The 22291-nt window shown below is 40.1% G+C and overlaps 1 protein-coding gene across 4 annotated transcripts in view; it reads left to right on the forward strand.

Annotated features, from left to right (window-relative positions):
- The first annotated feature begins 328 nt into the window (after nucleotides 1-328).
- The window catches only part of Kcnn2 (potassium calcium-activated channel subfamily N member 2), a 440314-nt gene continuing 418351 nt past the window's right edge, over nucleotides 329-22291 (forward strand). For all 4 annotated transcript variants that reach the window (XM_087593292.1, XM_087593294.1, XM_087593291.1 and 1 more), the window contains exon 1: nucleotides 329-864. The gene's annotated coding sequence lies outside the window, so the exon portion shown is untranslated. The remainder of the gene's footprint in view (nucleotides 865-22291) is intronic.

Consider the following 22291-nt stretch of genomic DNA (forward strand, 5'->3'; position numbering starts at 1 on the left):
ACCCCCCCACACACAGAGCATGAAATTTGTCCTGGATCTTTTTATATTTGGGACGCTTCAATCCAAACCTTAAAATCAAAATCATCCCCAAATTTGGTCTTGGGCATGATGTCTCTAGCACCCTCCCCATGCTTTATTAAAGCTGTTTATGAACAATTGCTTTTCCTGGGATAGAAGTGCCAAGCAGAGGCTGTACGTGCGTGTGTGCGTGTGCGTGTGCGTGTGTGTGTGTGTGTGTGTGTGTGTGTGTGTGTGTGTGTGTATGTGTGTGCGCGTGTGTGTGTGTGTGCGCGCGCGCGCGTGTGCGCGCGTCAGTGCGCGCACCTGCGTTTATTTTTGGCGCACGCACACCCCTCTGTAGCCTCAAGGTCGGCGACAACCCTAATCAGTCGGGGTCCCCCGCCCACCAGTGCTCTCCCGCCTACCAAGGACTCGGGAAGGAGGAAGTTCCCCAGTGGTGGCGGGGCATCTTGGGGAGCCCTGCAATTTCAGCACTGTCGTACTGGAGCAGGGACAAGCAGAAGCCTGTCCACAAAGGTGTGGACTTGGACCTTCACGAGTGGTCAGCCAGGGCCTTGCTGATCCCAGCCGTGCCCCAGGCTCGCTGCCCACCTCCAGGGGCTCCTTGCAGCCCCCTGGCTCTCTTGGCCAGCTTTGACGGAATTTGTCTCTGAGAAGCAGCTGGTCCTGGCCAGAATTCCTGGTCCATCTCAAATGGAAACAGTTCCTCCGGAGGGATCGGCTGGCAACCTCAGTGGAAATGCACTGGGGCTGGGCCCCCTGGCGTGTTTAAGCAAGGCCAAGCTTCCCACTTTGAGGCAAGGGATGCTTCAAATGGAGCGGGATTCCTGGTTGCAGACTGAGGTAAGCCCTTCACTGAGATGACATTGACTATGGACTACAGTTCTAATGGGGCCAGCCTCCCCTAGGTAAGATGGAGAGGTTTACCTCCCTTGCCTGACCTAGGCCTCTGGTCAGCCACAGTTTTTTCCTATACCGCTTTTACCTAGCCTCCCCACTCCTGTGTGAAAGTATTCCCCTGTGTGGGGATGGGAGGGATTTCCTCTGGCTCCAATTTCTACATCTTACTGTTTACATCAGGTCAGTTCCAGGGCTGCTCTAAACTTCCTCCTCCTCTTGTCCTTCCACCCTTCTCCGTTGCTTTAATTCTCTGCTCCTCTCTTTCCTTGTCATGTGCGCTCTCATCGATTGTCTTTCTAACTCACCTGTCTTCTCTTTGCAATTGTGAACCGGAATAAAAAGAGGGGGGGAAGACTGCTGTGACTTTGTGTGTGATGCAGTGTTGGGAGTAAGGGGTGGGGGAGTGTTGGCTTGTGAGATACCCACTCATTAAAAGCCTGGACACCTATTCAGCTTGCCTTCCTTAGCATCCGAGTGACAGGATGGTTTTCTTGACAATAAATTGCATTTCTGCACTCATGCATTACCTTCGCTTGGCTATGAGAACCAAAATCTGAAAGACTAGGTAGATGCTAAACATGCAGGGGCAGTAGGTATTCTTGAGACCCACACTAGTTTGAGTCTTCCATCGAAGGAAAGGTAATAGCAACATTATGCCTTTTCATGATAATAACTGCGCTTATCAAGAACTAGCTATACTTGTATTATTCTAAGAACTTTATGTGAGTTAAAGCTCCCAGGATATTACATAAAGCCCTTCTTTTTACAGTTGAAGCAACTCAGGAATAGATGTGTTTTATCATGATCGGAGTAAATGGGGAAGCTGAGATTGAAAGTCAATATATCTGGTTCTAGAACAATACTCTTGTATATGCTTAGTATATCACATGACTCTGTCCCTCATGAATTCACATGCCCGTCCTGTCCTGTGCTAGATGCAGTTCTTAGCCACCAGAGGTAAATATATGGACAAGGCAGCCAAGATTTTTGTATTCTATTTGAGGGAGACAGATGATAAGGAGTGGACAAGCTAGATGGCCCCATGAAAAATCCATAAAGAAAACAGAAAAGGGCAATACACAAAAATTAGCTCTGTGGAATAGGCTGAGGTGCAGCCCAGATGGTAGAGTGTTTTCCTAGAACACACAAAACCCAAAGTTTCATTTTGTAGTCCTAGCACTTGAGAGACGAAGGCAGGAGATTCATAAATTCATAGTCAAGCCAGTGTGGGATACATAAGACTCTTTCTCAGAAAACAAAAACTACATGAACAACAAAAAGCAAACTAAAAGTTATCTCCACATGGAGAATAGTGAGAGAAACCTTGAAGAATTTAGAGTGCAAATTAGTCGATAAGTGTAAGAACTGATCGTAATTACCTCTAACAAACACAAACGTTTTGCTTAAGACTACACTGAAGTTCCCCAGATCAAAAGTATTAAGACACTGAAAAAAATATGTGGGCCCACAGGATCTTCATACCTCACTGTAGGGGCACACAACTTTGGAAGCCAGTGGGGTGTCATTCTATGCCAATCATTTGTCACACCTGCGATCCAATTCGTGAGCAAATGGCACATTTTCAATAAGAGACACGCATACAGGCAGGCATACATTACAGTATGGCTTCCAGTAAACAAAAACATGGAGGGAGCTTCAGTATTTGTTGCTAGGGAGTAACTAGAGAGTAGCATGGTGTATCCACACAGGGGAATATTATGCAGCCATCAAAACAAAATAGGGTGCTGGGGAGATTGCACAGGAGTAAAGTGGCCTCTGTGAAAGCACAAGGACTTGAGTGTGAATCTAGAACCTAGGTAAAAACACCAGGCATAGCAACACACACCTGTAATCCTACCACTGAAGAAGCAGTGGTAAGATGTCTAGGAGTTTGCTCTACAACTTGTCAAGCTGTATGGCTACTGAAAAGACTGTCTCAGGAAGAAAGGTAGAGAGAGATTGAGTAATACACTTGAGGTCAACCTCCAGCCTCTACATACACACATATGTACCCCCACCCTCCACATATGAACACAGACACACATATATGTACACAAAAATTTTAAAAGTAGATTAAGTGACTCGCAACAACAATATTATTGTTTTTTCCATTTTTTACCCATTTTGCATTGTTCCCTCCCAGTCACCCCTTCCCATAACTCTTCCCTATCCGCTTCCCCCCTTCTCCTCTGGATGGGTGGGGCCCACTTGGTATCCCTCCACCCTGGCACATTAATTATTTGAGGGACTAAGCCCATCCTCTGCCACTGAGGCTAGACAAGAGAGCTCAGCTAGAAGAACGTATCCCACATACATGCAGCAGCTTTTGAGATAGCCCCCACTTCAGTTGTTTGGGACCCACATGAAGACCAAGTGCACATCTGCTACTTATATGTGGGAAGGCCTAGGTCAAGTCCATGTGTGCCTATTGGTTGGTGGTTCAGTCACTAAGAGCTCCCAAGGGTCGAGGTTAGTTGATTCTGTTGGTCTTCCTGTTATCGATAATGTAATGTTATTATTAATGATGTAATAATCTTAAATGAAAAGTTAAGCATGAAGACCACATATGCCATCAGTTTTAAAATTATGTTAAAAACGACTAAGATTAAAAGCCTAACTATTTAAGAATATGCAAAGACAAAATGACACAGGAAACCAAGAGAAATGTGACCATGAAATTGGTGATTTCTTCCTTAGATGGAAGAAACAAGGGAACATTATGGTTGGTTACACGCAAGTGAGTGGTTCAGAGCTGAGTATTGGAAGGAGGGACAGGTGGATTTATTACAGCACTAAAAGTAAGCCAGCATTAACAAAGTATGACAGGCCATACATGGAAAACAATGAAAGTACGAGATGAGCCAAGTATTGAGATCAACTCAGTGTGTCACCCTGGGCTGAAGAAAGAAGGCCCTGGAGGCAGACAAGTAGAGTTCCAGGTAGTGCAAAGGAGCTGGGAGTTTCTTTGTAAGAGGAAGGCAGCCAGAGCAAGGGCAGGCTGGTAACTCACAGGAACGAACTAGGGCCAAATCATGCAAGGCTACAAAGCATAGGGTGAGGATTGTGAACCATGAAGTGAGACAGTTGAAGCAGTTGAAGATGGTAGGGGACCATTTCGGGTTCCCTGAAAAGACTGGGCAATGGTAGGGATTAAGGGGAGGGAAGACCCCTGCGGTAGTGGAGGAGAGAAAATGGTAGCAGGATTATGAGTTTCTGCAGCTTATTTGCTTGCCAAGGTGCTCAGCCTTGTCAAGTCACTGAAATCTAGCTCATCTCCTCCTGCCAGCAAGTGTCTAGGTGCTTGGCAGGGATGAATGAACACATCCTTCAAATTGCAGAGGGCTCTTTGGCCTCAGGTAACCTCATGGTGACTCAGGGAGGTAAAAACAGACTCGAAGAGAACTGAATATACTGCTCAGATCTTAGAGTTCATATGACTAGATATTTGGGTTGAAAAAGACAAGAAAATAATCAGACATAATTCCTGGAGTTTCCTTTGTTTCTTCTTCCTTGTGTTGCTTTACTGCAAGCTTGACTGTATTTACAGATGAGCATAGATGTTTTATATTCAGAAAGGAAACCGTATTTCCCACCTATTAACTTAAAAATGGAAACGCAAACATCAGATAGAGCATTGGATTGGGTGTCAAAAGGACCAGGAACAATTTAGGGTGAAAGACACAACTGTGGAATTCAAGGTCATCCTGCATTATGACAGGTCACAGTTGTCAGTGTATGCATGACATTCTTCACAGAGAGACATTCTACTTTCTTTTCTTTTTCCCCTAACAAAGTGTAGAGGAGAACAGTTTGTCAATGAATGTATTTGACTGACAAAAAAAGGTTATATAAGCAGTGGGGGTGGGTCAGGGGAAAATGTCCTAAGTTCTTGCCTTGCTGTTGTCTGAAGATTGAGGACAGATAGTTTGCAGGCAGAAGCAAGCTCAATGGTGGAGGTAGCTCATTAGTAAAATGTGGATGGTGGGCTTAACACAGGAGTGGCCAGAGGTATTCAAATCAGCCAGAATTCACAGGGACCACATGATGAAGAGGTGGAGTAACTATGAGAGTCCTGAGTGTTGAATAAGAAGCAACCATGAGTATTGAGATATAAACAAGGACACAGCTCAGAATATAGCAGAGCCCCTGGATGAAGGAAGGTAAAATCATAAAATACATGGCCGAGATACACCTGGCTAATCAATGGATCTAATGTGCTTAGTTCTATTTGAACCTCAGGACTTCATTTAAAGGCCATTGTTACTGCTGGCATCTGTGATAGCCTCCAGGCAACCATTCAGGGACAGCCACTTGTATCACCATAGTAATTGAGTCTGTGTGTGGTCTTTTGTGACATCTTTAGAAAATGGTTGCTGATGCCTTCTCAGAGGAGCTCTGGGCCCACTCTGAAAGACCTGTTATGAAGCATTTAGCTGCAAATGAGTTTGCAATGCCTCAGTTAGCACTGAGGGGCTGCCTGCTCAGCTAATATCACTCAATTTGATAAAGCTTGTCCTTCCAGGTAGATAGAAGGATAGAATTCACTTTATCTTTTTAAATGGATTAGTTGTACGGGCCTTAGTTGGTTATCTATGAAATGTTTATGTCTTCTCCCATCAAACATATCATGGGTAAAACTTGCCTGTTGATTATTTGCATGTGAAATGCAATTTCTTTAGTGTTTTAAAAATGTAGCCACTGAAAGCTAACCTCAGACTTGACTTCCTATGACTCTGTATCATAGGAAAATGAGCTTGTGTGTCTCTGATGTACTGTTAGATTTTCATCTCTAAGGAAGATAATGTGATAAGTGTTTTTGCTGCCTGAGGATTCTGTGCGTGGAAGAGAAAGTGGAGGGGAAAAAGTTGATTTACTTCCTACCAGGTCTACAGGGCAGCTGAAGCCTGAGCAGGCTGCAACAGGCTAGCTGAAGACTCAACTGTAGCCAGTATGACTGCATTCTGTTATGGAGAGACAGGCCTGGTTAACTGGCAAGTGTTGTTGTTGTTGTTGTTGTTATTATTATTATTATTATTATTATTATTGGATGAGAAGTTTGTGAAAAGAACCATAGTTTATCAGAGGTGGGTTTTGAGAAGGGCCTTTTCATTTCCATTGCTTCACCACGCCAGGATTAAGTTATAGGCTAGTCGACTGGAGAAGAAACAGTTTGCTCATTAAGCAAAGGGACCAATTGTAATGAGTAAAATGTCTGAACTATGAGATTTTAAAAAATACTCTTGGTGTTGGCCTTCTTTGTTTTCAGTTGCTGCTGAGGCAAAGCAACATGACAATCACACACACACACACAAAACAAAACAAAACAAAACAAAACAAAAAAAAAACCTTAGGCAAAGAAAGGGTTTATTTGGCTTATATTTCCACACCATAGAACCATAGTCCATCATCAAGGAAGACAGGATAGGAACCTGAGGAAGGAACACAGGTAGGAACTAAAACAGAGACCACAGATGAATGATGCTTTCTACCTTGCTCTCCATGGCTTGCTCAGTCTGTTTTCTTATACAATCCAGGCCTACCTGCCTAGGGGTGGCAATGCCCAAGTGAGTTGGACCCTGGCACATTAATTCCCTATCAATACAATGCCCCATGTGCTCGCTTCGGCAGCACATATACTAAAATTGGAACAATACAATGCCCCATAAATATACCCATAGGCTAATCTGATGGAGATAAATTATCAGTTTGTGTTCTCTCTTCTTGGATGTCTCTGGTTTGCTTTACGTTGGTGAAAACAGACCAACACAATGTTGTAATCCCAGCATTCACTAGACCTCTGTAGGAATTTGAGGTTATCCTGGGGTACATAGTTAGATGTTGGTAAAAGGGAAGTACAGTGTATTATAAAGAATCATTTTGTTTTAGTATTTCCTTTCATGTATAGATTAAACTCACATGGATTTATTAATAGACATCCAATAATAAGCAGGCAAATTCTTTAAAAAGTTAGCTTGCTTCTTGCCATTTAAAATATTTTGGAAATTTTATTTTGCTCTTCACAATAATTGTTGATTTTAACACAGCTAAAATAATAGGGTATTAATTTACTTTATTGAATTCTTCATTGCTTTGAAGTAAAATTTTTCCAAAGTTTGGTTTTTAAATAGTTTGACTCCCATAGATCTCCATGTTTGAATGCTCAGCCCATGGGTAATGGCACTATTAGGAATTGTGGCTGTGTTGGAGTAGGTGTGGCCTTATTGGAGGAAGGTTGTTCCTGTAGGAATGGGCTTTAAAGTCTCCTTCTATGCTCAGGTACCACTCAGTGTGGAATCAATCTCCTCCTGTCTGCCTTCATACCAAGATGTAGAACTCTTGGCTCCTCCAATACCAAGTCTGCCTGCCCACTACCACACTTCCTGCTATAATGATAATGGACTAAACATCTGAAAATACAGGCCAGCACCAATGAAGTGTTTGCCTTTATAAGAGTTGCCTTGCTCATGGTGCCTTTTCACAGCAGTGAAACACTAAAACACCAATCTAGTCCAAATAAGCATAATTTTGAAATCACTGAGGCCTTAGTGATAGTTACTGTTAACTCAGCATGATAACTAAGCCACACATAAGGCCTGATTCTATGCTTTCAGTATTGACAGTTTTGAGGTATTTTAGAATATTGGCCTTACTCCCTGAAGATGGCTGCACTTAGTTCTTCCTCTGTCCATACTCCAGTTTTTCCTGTGGACCTAAAACTTCCTGTAACCTCTGAAGTAAGTGATTGACAAAAACGAAGGCCAAAATAATGATCAGCATATAAGTGTCTGAGCTGCCAGTTGCTCTTTTTCAAAATGTCTCTGGCCAAAATTAGCATTGATTGACTCTTCCTATTACCTGGTTTATATCTCTGTTGCCAAACAGAAACCGGATTTTGACCTGTGAAGGATGGGGAAGACAGAAAAAGGAGAAAGCACAGTAGGCATGCTTCAAGTCAAGCTTTCTTTTTTTTTTTTTTTTTTCTTTTTTTTTGGAGCTGGGGACCGAACCCAGGGCCTTGCGCTTGCTAGGCAAGCGCTCTACCACTGAGCCAAATCCCCAACCCCAAGTCAAGCTTTCTAAAACCACCTCCCAGAGCATAATTCCTGGAGGCTCTGGTCCTGTGTCCAGGATAAACCCCCATATTTCCATTTCTAAAAGGCTTTGAAATGGACGAAGGCACATTCATTGACCCAGTCACACAACTCTGGCTTACATGATGCTTAAGGAGACATTTCTAGTGATGGTGTATTTCCGTATTTCAGAAAGCAGACTCTACAGCACATGGGCCTGTTCAGCAGAAGGTAGATCCATCTGTCTTGGTTTGCCCCTCACTATTCTGGATTCAGCAGTGGAATTCTGGTTTCTGATAGACTGAAATGTTGGCCTCCCTGTGAGGCTTATGAAACAAACCTAGGATAGGAAACATGGAAGCAAAGCTCCAAACCTTTAATGACAGCAATTGGGTTCAGTTTATTAAACATTTATGAAGGTTAGGCTCAAACATAATGATCGCCAAGTCCAAATTTATATTCTCTGTTAGTACAGATTCACACCACACCAAATGGTAGGTCTTTGGACCTGGATATTACTTTTTTGGTGGAAGACATGCTCTCTATATAGAAGTATAAATATGTTGGTTTTTTTGTTAGACTTTTCCTTTGTCAAGGAAAGACACCCAAATCCATCTGGCTCAAATAAAGGAGGTGGCTGGTTAGTTCAGAACAAAGGCCATAGGTAGGAGCATCATTTATCTAAGTAAGGCCTCCAGAAATTGCTCCTTCATGCCATCTTTCTCTAGTTCAGATCATTTGCCCATAATGACTTAGTTCTCAGCTGTGGCTGGGTCTGTGGCCCCATGACAAAGACCAACAGAGATAAGCTTTCAGCAAATTTGGTTTTAACACAAATTCTCATGCTGAGTTTAAAAGAGCAGTTCCAGAATCAATGGCCCTGTCTAGATTTCAGAGGAATTTGAGAGTGATTTCATAGGCAAAAAACAAGATGCTGAATCTGTTTTTACAAAGAGAAAATCATGACAAGATGACACTAAGCACATATATGTGGTCATGTGAGGTATGAAAAGCAGACACAGGCTCCTAGCATTCAGAACTCACATGCCTCTCTGAAAATAAATCCAGTGTTTGGGGAGATAACCTTACTTAATAGCAGACAGCCTTACAATCTTAATAATTGATCATTTTAATCTTAATAATAAAGATAATCTTAACAGAACACAAAGATACCAATGTATAAGCTGAATGGCAATGTATTATTTTATAAAGAGACAATATAAACAACCCCAAACACATGTGCTGACAGAGCAGTACACTTTCTCCCCAATGCAAAGTACAAGGAGATCCAATCAGAAGAATCTGATAAATGAAAGTAGATTACAGCAGAAGTAGATAGTGTCATGGTGTACAATAGACTGCCACAGGCTCTACACCTTGGCTTTCCAAGGTCATTGCAGCATCAGAATGTGTGGTGTTTTGGCTTTTTCTTCATAAAAATCTCCTTGGAGCCTGATGAAATGTAGGTATCAGGGCTCATCCTGGTTGTGTGTCTGTCACATGAGAGTTCTTTGACCGAATTAAACCACTGTCCATACAACCATTACCCCTATAGCATGTCAATGGTAAGGGTTCTTCTTACATTCTTCAACACTCTGCATTTGGACTTTTATCATAGCTTTCAATTTAGGAGATCTTCAGATTCACCTTAAGCATGAACTTTTGATTGGTGGGGATGAAAACCTGTGTGTTGAATATATAAGGGATTAAAGAAAGTCATCGATATTCATGATTTTGTTACCATGTGTGTATCCACCCATCTAATCAGAGGTCCAGCTATAATGTGGATGGAACTTCATTCTTTTTTTACTGATATAAAGTGATGGGTTTCACTGACATTTCATGCATATGTATCATTATAGTTCATTTCGAATTGTCAGTTCTTGTCTCCTAACCTTCTGTTTCCAGCCACTCTTCTGAAATAGTTCCTCTTGCTGCTTTCATTCCAAATACATCCCACTGCCCTCTTATGTGGTTCCTCCCATTAGACCTCTTCCATCCATTTTATACTTTCATGTGTAAAATACATTCATGACCATTTATACTCCCAATGCCTTACACACATACACATGCTTAAATCTCAATTCTGCATGCTATAGAAACCACACAATATTTGGTTTTTTGAGTCTGGATTATTTCACTTAACATGATTTATAGTTCCATTCATTTTCCTGAAAATTTCATAATTTATTTGACTTTAAAGATGACTAAAATCCCACTTTTCCTAGGACAATGTTTTACCCACTCATCTGTTGATCTCTAGACTGGTTCCATACCTTGGCTATTGTGAATAATGTGGTGATAAGCATGGATGTGCAGGTATCTCTGTTGTATACTGACTTAAATCCTTCAGGTATACACCCAGGATTGAGACAAACACAATGAGTGCTCTGTCTTTGGTGTTTTGACAAATCCATATTTTTGCAATGGTGGCTCCACAAGTTCACATTCTCATTTGGTGTGGGAAAATGTTCTTTTTCTCTATGGTGTTGCCAGGATTTTTTGTGATTTTATTTCTTTTTCTTTAAAAATATTTTATTATTTTTGGAGAATTTCATACATTGCATTTTCATTATATTCACCCTCCCAATTCCTCTTGATGATAGCCATTCTTCCCTGGGTGACATTTCCCTGGTGGCTAAGATTTGAACACTTATTCAAGTATATATTACTTTCTATTATATTTCTTTCTTTGAGAGATGTCTTTCAAAAACAGAATGATATTTGTTGTTTAATTTTTGGAGTTCTTTATAGATTCTTGTTATGAATCCCTTCTAGGAAACACACTTGTTGAATATTGGCTTCCATTGTCTAGACTGTCTCTTCACTCTTCTCCCTCTTTTCCTTTGCTGTGGAGAAATTTTTTAATTTTATATAATCCTGTTTTTCCATTATTGAGATTTTTTTCCTGTGTTATCAGAAGTTTTTTTCAAATACCCCTGCCTTTGCTTATATCTTAAAGTGTTTTGATTGTTTTTTTTCTCCTGAAGTTTCTGAGTTCTAGATGTTCAATTGACATGTTTGACTGATTTTTGAATTGATTGTGTTCAGCATGGGAGATAATAATGTTTCATTCTTTATATGCGAACATCTAGTTTGGCCAGCATCAGTTATTCAGTAGGTTACATTTCACAAATGTATGTGCCTGATAACATAGTCACAGATTAAGTGTCTCTGGCCTTGTGTTTTTATTTCTAGGTCTCCTATTACATTTAATTCTGTGTCTGTTTTGGTTCCTGTACAATGTTGCTATGTCTCTGTGGTTCTGCAGAATTTAAGATCAGGTATTGTGAAGCTTCCAGCTTTGCTTTTTCTCCTTGGGATTCCTGTAGATCTTTGGAGACTTATCTGCATGTATATGCCTTTTGGGATAGATTCTTTGTAGAGTTCTCTGCAGAAACTCATTGGAATTTACATGGAAATTGCATTGAATCTGCAGATTGCTTTAACAGAGCAAGTGACATAATACTAATTCTGCCAATGCATAAGCATAGGAGGTCTTAGCATTTTCTATTGTGTTCTTTAATTAATTTCTTCGGTGTTTTCAATTTTCCTGTAGAATTCACTTGCCTCCTTGCTTAGTTTTATATTTTCTTGTTTCCTAGTTTCTTTTCTCTTTTTTTCCTTTTAAAAAATTTATTGTTGGGGTTGGGGATTTAGCTCAGTGGTAGAGTGCTTGCCTAGCAAGCCCAAGGTCCTGGGTTCTGTCCCCAGCTCTGGGAAAAAGAAAAAAAATATTGTTAATGGGACTGTTTTTTATTTTATTTTTATGACTTCTATCTTAACAAGGCTGTTGCTAATATATAGAAGGGCTGCTGATTTTTCATGTTGATTTTAGACCCTTGTACTTTGTTAATGAGATATTAATTTCCTGTTACAGTTTTAGGGTCCTTTAAGCTTAAAATATGCCATTTGCAAATGACTTCTTCATTCCCAACTTTAATTTGTTCTATTCCTTTTTTCTTATTGTATTGCTCTAGCTGAGATTTCAGGCACTATCTTGAGTAAAGGTGAAGGGTCTGGGCATGCATACTTCCTTCTCTAATTTAGAGAAAACACATCCCAGTTTGCTCCCATTTAGTGTACCATTGATGCTTATTTAGGGCTTCTCCTGTGTCAGTTTTCAAGGATTGCTGGTTTGCCATAGGGAGTAATGGCTTGCATCCTTTATTCACTCATTGTCAGGAGTTTCATTTTGTGTTACTATGATTGAGACCATCTTTCTTCCTCCTCTGTGTATCCATGCATTCCTTCGAATGTCTTCTGCAGCTCTGCCTTAGTGGCCATGAATTGCCACAGTTCATGCTTATCTTTGAAACTCCTTATTTTTTCTATCAATTAACTTACTTTTTTTTGTACTAATTATTTCTTTTTTCTTTTTTTTTAAATTTATTTAATACTTAATAATAATTCTTTGGTTTCTGGGCAAACATCCCCCTCCCTCCTCCCCTTCCTTATGGGTGTTCCCCTCCCAACCCTCCCCCCATTGCCGCCCTCCCCCCACAGTCTAGTTCACTGGGGGTTCAGTCTTAGCAGGACCCAGGGCTTCCCCTTCCACTGGTGCTCTTACTAGGATATTCATTGCTACCTATGAGGTCAGAGTCCAGGGTCAGTCCATGTATAGTCTTTAGGTAGTGGCTTAGTCCCTGGAAGCTCTGGTTGCTTGGCATTGTTGTACATATGGGGTCTCGAGCCCCTTCAAGCTCTTCCAGTTCTTTCTCTGATTCCTTCAACGGGGGTCCTATTCTCAGTTCAGTGGTTTGCTGCTGGCATTCGCCTCTGTATTTGCTGTATTCTGGCTGTGTCTCTCAGGAGCGATCTACATCCGGCTCCTATCGGTCTGCACTTCTTTGCTTCATCCATCTTGTCTAATTGGGTGGCTGTATATGTATGGGCCACATGTGGGGCAGGCTCTGAATGGGTGTTCCTTCAGTCTCTGTTTTAATTTTTGCCTCTCTCTTCCCTGCCAAGGGTATTCTTGTTCCCCATTTAAAGAAGGAGTGAAGCATTCACATTTTGATCATCCGTCTTGAGTTTCATTTGTTCTAGGCATCTAGGGTAATTCAAGCATTTGGGCTAATAGCCACTTATCAGTGAGTGCATACCATGTATGTCTTTCTATGATTGGGTTAGCTCACTCAGGATGATATTTTCCAGTTCCAACCATTTGCCTACGAATTTCATAAAGCCGTTGTTTTTGATAGCTGAGTAATATTCCATTGTGTAGATGTACCACATTTTCTGTATCCATTCCTCTATTGAAGGGCATCTGGGTTCTTTCCAGCTTCTGGCTATTATAAATAAGGCTGCGATGAACATAGTGGAGCACGTGTCTTTTTTATATGTTGGGGCATCTTTTGGGTATATGCCCAAGAGAGGTATAGCTGGATCCTCAGTCAGTTCAATGTCCAATTTTCTGAGGAACCTCCACACTGATTTCCAGAATGGTTGTACCAGTTTGCAATCCCACCAACAATGGAGGAGTGTTCCTCTTTCTCCGCATCCTCGCCAGCATCTGCTGTCACCTGAGTTTTTGATCTTAGCCATTCTCACTGGTGTGAGGTGAAATCTCAGGGTTGTTTTGATTTGCATTTCCCTTATGACTAAAGATGTTGAACATTTCTTTAGGTGTTTCTCAGCCATTCGGCATTCCTCAGCTGTGAATTGTTTGTTTAGCTCTGAACCCCATTTTTTAATAGGGTCATTTGTCTCCCTGCGGTCTAACTTCTTGAGTTCTTTGTATATTTTGGATATAAGGCCTCTATCTGTTGTAGGATTGGTAAAGATCTTTTCCCAATCTGTTGGTTGCCGATTTGTCCTAATCATAGTGTCCTTTGCCTTACAGAAGCTTTGCAGTTTTATGAAATCCCATTTGTCGATTCTTGATCTTAGAGCATAAGGAATTGGTGTTTTGTTCAGGAAATTTTTTCCAGTGCCCATGTGTTCCAGATGCTTCCCTAGTTTTTCTTCTATTAGTTTGAGTGTATCAGGTTTGATGTGGAGGTCCTTGATCCACTTGGACTTAAGCTTTGTACAGGGTGATAAGCATGGATCAATTAACTTACTTTAAGGAGTTGAAATACATTTCCTGCCTCTGACAGTTGCTGAGGAGATTATCTGATGTTATTTTCTTGTGTTTGCCTTTATGTGTAAGCTAACATATTTCCTTTCATAGTCTTTAAGGCATTTTTTGCTTCTGTTTTGACCTAATTTTGACCTAATATCTTTTGGAAAGGTTATTCTCTGGTTACATCTGTTTGGGATACTACATAGATTTTTGTGGAGTTTTGTTTGTTTGTTTATTTTTTTATCTGTTTCTGTTTCTAGATTTGGAAATATTTCTAGAGTTCTTGTATGTATGGTCATGCTGAGTTTCCTTTTATATTTTTGCACCTGTGTGTGGGTGTTCAGGCATGTGCGTACATGTGAGCACATATATGTAGAGACTGGAAGGCAAGTTCGGGTGTCATTTTTAGGTATACCAACCAGCACTTTTGATACAGGTTCTCTCATTGGCTCACCATTTTGGCTAGATAGGCTGTCAAGTGAAACTGGGCATCCACTTGTCTGTGTGTCCCAGGAGCTAAGATCCCAGATGCTGTGCATTTTCACTTGGGTTCCGAGGATTAAGACTCCTCATGTTTGCAAGGCAAGTGCTTTACTGAGGGAGCCATCATCATTTCTTCTTTCTTTGAAATTAGCTTCTTCTCATCTTTGTCCTCCATCTCTGGTTTTGTTTTCTTTTCTCTGCTTAGTCAAATCTATTGATTTACTTTCCAATGTTTTTTAAATTTGATTAATTTCTTTTTTATTTCCAACATGTTTTATTTTTTCAAAATGTTGATTTCATTGCTTAATTTCCATCTAAGTTGCTTTTTATTCATATTGTTGATTTTCTCAATTGCTTAAATTTTTTCTTCTATGATACTGACTTTTTTTGTATGTCTTGAATTGGATCCATAGCTCGTTTGTATCATATCTAAAGCCATTATTATTTTACTGGGAAACTTTTTGTAATTTTTTTCTAGCATTTTATATATTTCATGGTCTTCAAATTTAGTAGCTTAGGAAACTTGACCATTTGAGTGAGTTACCGTCTCACTTTCCTCCTGTGTCTGGTACTTCTATGGCTCCATCTCTACATCTGTTGGTTTGGAAATCTCTTCCAGTTTTACTAGGTATTCTAAACATCTTCATTTACAGCTTTTATAGTTTGGTTACCACAGACCATTGATCAGACTTATTTTGTATGACTTTTTTCAAGTGTAGATGAATCATGTATTAGAGTTCTCTAGAGAAACAGAACTGAAGTGGAAGTTCATGGTTGCATTGTGTGTAATGCAGACTCACATGGTATCTTGCTGAGGCATACTCATGTGTTGTTTGTTGAGGCAAGACCCATGGAAGGAATTGTGATATTTGGGGAGAGCATAAATAGAACTCAACAGACAGTGACAAGGCACTTCATAAACAGCCTTGTAACACTTCGTTGGTCTCCTGGCTTTGCTGATCTTCACTTCATTGAGGGAGACACAGCAAAAAGTTCTCTAATTTCTGGTATCTCTAATTCTTGTCACTCCTTCTTATGCTTACCCATGCCAATTATTCCAATTTGGTGGAGGCCTGACAGATTGTTTCTGCCAGATTGTACCACTGCTGCTGAATCATGTTTGAGCTTCTGACACTACTGAACCGTACTACTGGTATGGTGACAAATGGAGATCGGAATTAGCCCCCCAAAACTTCTAAATAGTTCCACATCCCTTTGTTCTATTAGCCATCTTTTTTTCTGCTACCTTTGGATAGTGAGCTAGAAGAGGAATTGAAGTGTTTAAGAACCCTCATTAAAAGCAGATTTAAATAAAAAAAAAATCTAAATCTATCCAGGAGCAGTGGGATGAACACACACACACACACACACACACACACACACACACACACACACACACAATTTTGTACCTCTTTTTAAATAAGAATTATTTATTCTATGTATATGAGTACACTGTAGCTGCCTTCAGAGGGTATCAGATCCCATTAAAGATAGTTGTGAGCCACCATGTGGTTGGTGTGAAGTGCAAGAGCAGTCAGTGCTCTTAACTACTGCGCTGTCTATTCACCCTTGAGAATTTTATACAATGTGTTTTTATCATTTTACCCTTCTCCCCAAACTTTCCCCAGATCTCCTCTCTCTGTTCTACCCACTCAAATTTTTGTCTTAAAAAATCAAAACAAATTTCTGTTGTTCATATATCCATGGATATGTGGCCTTCCAGTGGAGCATGGTTGACTTCCCAGTAATTATACTTTTAGAAAAACATGTCTCTCTCTCTCCCTCCCTCCCTCCCTCCCTCCCTCTCTCCCTCCCTCCCTCCCTCCCTCCCTCCCTCCCTCCCTCTCTCTCTCTCTCTCTCTCTCTCTCTCTCTCTCTCTCTCTGAAGCTAATATTGCTAATGGCTTTTTAGCTACATGTAGAACTTGTTGTCCAATTCTGTTTCCCTTGCTAAAGTTTGATCTGGTGTGTGTATGTACAGATATTGTGCATGCCGTCTCAACAACAGTGACTTTATCTGTGTAGCTGTCCTGATGTGTGTCCAGAAGATAAAGTTTCCCTGTGGTCATCCACTGCCTCTGGTTTTTACACTCTTTCTGTCATCTCTTCTATATGGTCTCTGGAACTTGAGAGGAGGTCACAGTGTATCTGCTCCATTTATGTTTGAGCATTCTGCAATACCTTATTCTCTGTACTGTGACAAGTTTTGACTCTCTGTCAATCACCGTCTATTGCAAATGGAAGCTCTTTTGATCCATTAGGAGTTAGTTTAATGTACGTGTACTATAGTAATAGTAGTAGGCTCTCCAGAGAGTCTATAATCTGTCTATCCATATAGTTTTGACCTAACCATAGTATCAGTTGTTGAATATACCCTATGGAACAGGACTTAAATTCAACCAGAAAGTGGTTGATTACTCCCGTGATACTGTCATTATTGCATGAATGAGTATGTCCTGATTAGCCAGTCATTATTGTATCTCTTAGGGCTCATGGCCAGGAATGACTGATGATTGCTTTTATCCTTCAGCATCCTGTATAGCACCATTCTACCCTGTAGGGGTTAAGCTCATTGATGCTCAGTTAAATGTCATTATATTCTATAATTCACTTATATAGTATCCTCAGCAATACAGTCCTACTCTTACGTTCTGAAGCTGAACTAATAGCATTGACAATAGCCTATAATGTTTGTGGGTCCATGAGACTTCATCAGCCAACAACTCCAAAAGAAGCCATTCCTAGTTCCAGCTTCTTAAGTTTGTTTGTCTTCAGTGATGTAATAGGGTTATTGTCTCATTGTATATGAAGAATGTGGAGAATAACCCCATTTTAACTTTTCATATATACATATATATGTATATGTGTAGTAAATACACATTTCTTGATCTAAAATACATATGTATATGTATGTATAATAGTAAATATACTGTATAGGTCAGTAAAAGTCTGGTTGAATTTTTCAACTTTTTTACAGCTTTGTTATATTTTCACATTAGATTACAGCATATGTTTCCATGTGAGATCTTCCTACACATTCCATTTTCTGATTCTCCCTTTCCCCCCTTTCCATATCTTCTGTTCCTCTCCCTTTCTCTATTGTGTTCGTTTTATCCCCAGTTTTATCCCCTTCTATTTGGTTCTGCTCTCTTCCCCTCTTTCTCACCTTTTGCCATCATGAAGGGACTTTTCTAGTGTCCTGTCTTTTACACAGATCAACTCCCACCTGGATGGTCATATTTAGGAATTAGAGGCTAAGATCAACCTAAGAAAGGGAAAACCAAAGGTCTGATTTTTCTGAGCCTGGGATAGCTTGCTCAATGTAATGTTTTCAAGTGCATTAATTTCCTTAAAAATTTCATAATTTTGTTTCTCTTTAGAGCTGAATAAAGTTCTGTTGCATACATATCACACTTCCATTATCCATTCTTCTATTGATGAATGTCTATGCTCCTCTCATTTCCTAGAGCTTGTGAAGAAGAACCAGTGATAAACAGATATGTGCAAAGCCGATAGAAGTAGCTTACAGCTGGTTTGTATTGAGCATGAATCTCTTAAATCTGTCATTGCCTAATGTTTTCATTGCTCAGGAATTTCTTAAAGCTGTCAGTGACTGACTGTCCAGAGGCACAGGTAACATCACACTGGGATCAGAAACAAATTGTTTTTTTATCTTTATTAACTTGGGTATTTCTTATTTACATTTTGATTATTATTCCGTTTCCCGGTGTCCAGGCCAACATTCCCCTAACCCGTCCCACTCCCCTTCTCTATGGGTGCTCCCTTCCCCATCCTCCCCCATTACCACCCTCTTCCCTAACAATCACTATCACTGGGGCTTAAGTCTTGGCAGGACCAAGGGCTTCCCTTTCCACTGTTGCTCTTACTAGGCTATTCATTGCTACCTATGAGGTTGAAGCCCAGGGTCAGTCTATGTATAGTCTTTGGATAAGGGCTTAGTCCCTGGAAGCTCTGGTTGGTTGTCATTGTTGTTCATATGGGGTCTCAAGCCCCTTCAAGCTCTTTCAGTCCTTACTCTGGTTCCTTCAATGGGGGTCCCGTTCTAAGTTGAATGGTTTAATGATGGCATTCGCCTATGTATTTGCTGTATTCTGGCTGTGTCTCTCAGGAGAGATCTACATCCGGTTCCTGTCAGTCTGAACTTCTTTGCTTCATCCATCTTATCTAGCTTGGTGGCTGTATATGTATGGGCCACAGGTGGGACAGGCTCTGAATGGGTGTTCCTTCTGCCTCTGTTCTAAACTTTGCCTCCCTATTCCCTCCCAAGGGTATTCTTCTTCCCCTTTTAAAAAAGGAGTGAAGCATTCACATTTTGGTCATCCTTCTTGAGTTTCATGTGTTCTGTGCATCTAGGGTTATTCAAGCATTTGGGCTAATATCCACTTATCAATGAGTGCATACCATGTGTGTTTTTCTGTGATTGGTTTACCTCACTCAGGATGATATTTTCCAGTTCCATCCATTTGCCTATGAATTTCATAAGGTCATTGTTTTTGATAGCTGAGTAATATTCCATTGTGTAGATGTACCACATTTTCTGTATCCATTCCTCTATTGAAGGGCATCTGGGTTCTTTCCAGCTTCTGGCTATTATAAATAAGGTTGCTATGAATATAATGTAGAATGTGTCTTTGTTATATGTTGGGGCATCTTTTGGGTATATTCCCAAGAATGGTATGGTAACACCTCAGGTAGTTCAATGTCCAATTTTCTGAGGAACCTCCAGACTGATTTCCAGAATGGTTGTACCAGTCTGTAATCCCACCAACAATGGAGGAGTGTTCCTCTTTCTCCACATCCTCGCCAGCATCAGCTGTCACCTGAGTTTTTGATCTTAGCCATTCTCACTGGTGTGAGGTGAACTCTCAGGGTTGTTTTGATTTGCATTTCCCTTATGACTAAAGATGTTGAACATTTCTTTAGGTGTTTCTCAGCCATTCGGCATTCCTCAGCTGTGAATTCTTTGTTTAGCTCTCAACCCAAATTTTTAATAGGGTTATTTGTCTCCCTGCAGTCTAACTTCTTGAGTTCTTTGTATATTTTGGATATAAGCCCTCTCTCGTTTGTAGGATTGGTAAAGATCTTTTCCTAATCTGTTGCTTGCCATTTTGTCCTAACAACAGTGCCTTTGCCTTGCAGAAGCTTTGCAGTTTTATGAGATCCCATTTGTCAATTCTTGATCTTAGAGCATAAGGAATTGGTGTTTTGTTCAGGAAATTTTCTCCAGTGACCATGTGTTCGAGATTCTTCCCCACTTTTTCTTCTATTAGTTTGAGTGTATCTGATTTGATGTGGAGGTCCTTGATCCACTTGAATTAAGTTTTGTACAGGGTGATAAGCATAGATCGGTCTGCATTCTTCTACATGCTGACCTCCAGTTGAACCAGCACCATCTGCTGAAAATGCTATCTTTTTTCCATTGGATGTTTTTGACTCCTTTGTCAAAAATCAAGTGACCATAAGTGTTTGGGTTCATTTCTGAGTCTTCAATTCTATTCCACTGGACTGTCTGTCAGTCTCTGTACCAGTACCATGCAGTTTTTATGACTATTGCTTTGTAATACTGCTTGAGTTCAGGGATAGTGATTCCCCTGGAAGTACTTTTATTGTTGAGGATAGTTTTAGCTATCCTGGGTTTTTATTATTCCAGATGAATTTGCAAATTATTCTGTTTAACTCTCTGAAGAATTGGATAGGTATTTTCATGTGGATTGTATTGAATCTCTAGATCGCTTTTGGTAAAATGGCCATTTTTACTATACTAATCCTGCCAATCCATGGGCATGGGAAATCTTTCCATCTTCTGAGATGTTCTTCAATTTCTTTCTTCAGAGGCTTGAAGTTCTGATCGTACAGATCTTTCACTTGCTTGATTAGAGACACACTGAGGAATTTTATATTATTTGAGAATATTATGATGGGTGTCGTTTCCCCAATTTCTTTCTTGGCTTGTTTCTCTTTTGTGTAGAGGAAGGCTACTGATTTATGTGAGTTAATTTTATACCCAGCCATTTTGCTGAATGTGTTTATCAGGTTTAGTATTTCCCTGGTGGATCTTTTGGGATCACTTAAATATACTATCATATCATCTGCAAATAGTGATATTTTGACTTCTTCTTTTCCAATCTGTATCACCTTAACCTCCTTTTGTTGTCTGATTGCTCTGGCTAGATCTTCAAGAACTATATTGATTAAGTAGGGAAAGAGTGGGCAGCCTAGTCCCTGATTTTAGTGGGATTGCTTCAAGTTTCTGTCCATTTAGTTTAATGTTAGTGACTGGTTTGCTGTATATGGCTTTTACTATGTTTGTGTATGGGCCTTGAATTCCTATTCTCTCCAGGACTTTTATAATCAAGGGGTGTTGAATTTTGTCAAATGCTTTCTCAGCATCTAATGAAATGATCATGTGATTTTAATCTTTCAATTTGTTTATATAGTGGATTACGTTGATGGTTTTCTGTATATGAAACAATCCCTGCATGCCTGGGATGAAGCCTACTTGATCATGGTGGATGATTGTTTTGATGTGCTCTTGGATTCGGTTTGCCAGAATTTTATTGAGTATTTTTGCACCGATATGCATAAGGGAAATTCGTCTAAAGTTCTCTTTCTTTGTTGGGTCTTTGTGTATTTTAGGTATAAGAGTAATTGTGGCTTCATAGAATGAATTCGGTAGCGCTCCATCTGTTTCAATTTTGTGGAATAGTTTGTACAGTGTTGGTGTGATGTCTTCTATGAAGGTCTGATAGAATTCTGCACTGAACCCATCTGGACCTGGGCTCTTTTTGGTCTCTTTCTTTAGGTTAGGGAAGTTTTCTTCTGTAATTTTGTTGAAGGTATTTACTGGTCCTTTGAGTTGGGAGTCTTCACTCTCTTCTATACCTATTATCCTTACGTTTGATCTCATTGAGTCCTGGATTTCCTGTATGTTTTGGAGCAGTAATTTTTTCCATTTTACACTATCTTTGACATTTGACCTTTAATGACTGCTTCTATTTCTTTATGAGTTATGGGGTTGTTTAAATGGTTTATGTGTTCCTGATTTAATTAGGTCCCTGGTATCAGTCTAGGAAATTGTCCATTTCCTGCAGATTGTCAAGTTTTGTTGAATATGGAATTATTTCTATCTTTCTGTATCTATTGAGGTCTGTTTTATGACCAATTATATGGTCAGTTTTGGAGAAAGTACCATGAGGTGGTGAGAAGAAGATATATTTTTTTTTAGGATAAAATGTTCTAGAAATACCTGTTAAGTCCACTTGGTCCATAACTTCTCTTAGTCTGTCTATGTCTCTATTTAATTTCTCTTTCCATGATCTGTCCTTTGATGAGAGTGTGGTGAAATCTCCTACTATTATTGTGTGAGGTGCAATGTGTACTTTGAGCTTTAGTAAGGTTTCCTTTTTGTATGTAGGTGCCTTGTATTTGGAGCATAGATACTTAGGATTGAGAGTTCATCTTGGTGGATTTTTCCTTTGATAAATATGAAGTGTCCTTCTTTTTTTGATGACTTTTGGTTGGAAATCAATTTTATTCAATATTAGAATGACTACTCTAGCTTGCTTCTTCTGACCATTTGCTTGGAAAGTTGTTTCCCAGTCTTTCACTCTGAGATAGTGTCTGTCTTTGCCTCTGAGGTGTGTTTCCTGTAGGCAGCAGAATGGAGGATCCTCATTGCATATCCAATTTGTTAATCTATGTCTTTTCATTGGGGAGTTGAGTCCATTGA

This window comes from Rattus norvegicus, chromosome 18 (assembly GCF_021556685.1).
Source record: "Rattus norvegicus strain SHRSP/BbbUtx chromosome 18, alternate assembly SHRSP_T2T, whole genome shotgun sequence".
NCBI lineage: Eukaryota > Metazoa > Chordata > Mammalia > Rodentia > Muridae > Rattus > Rattus norvegicus.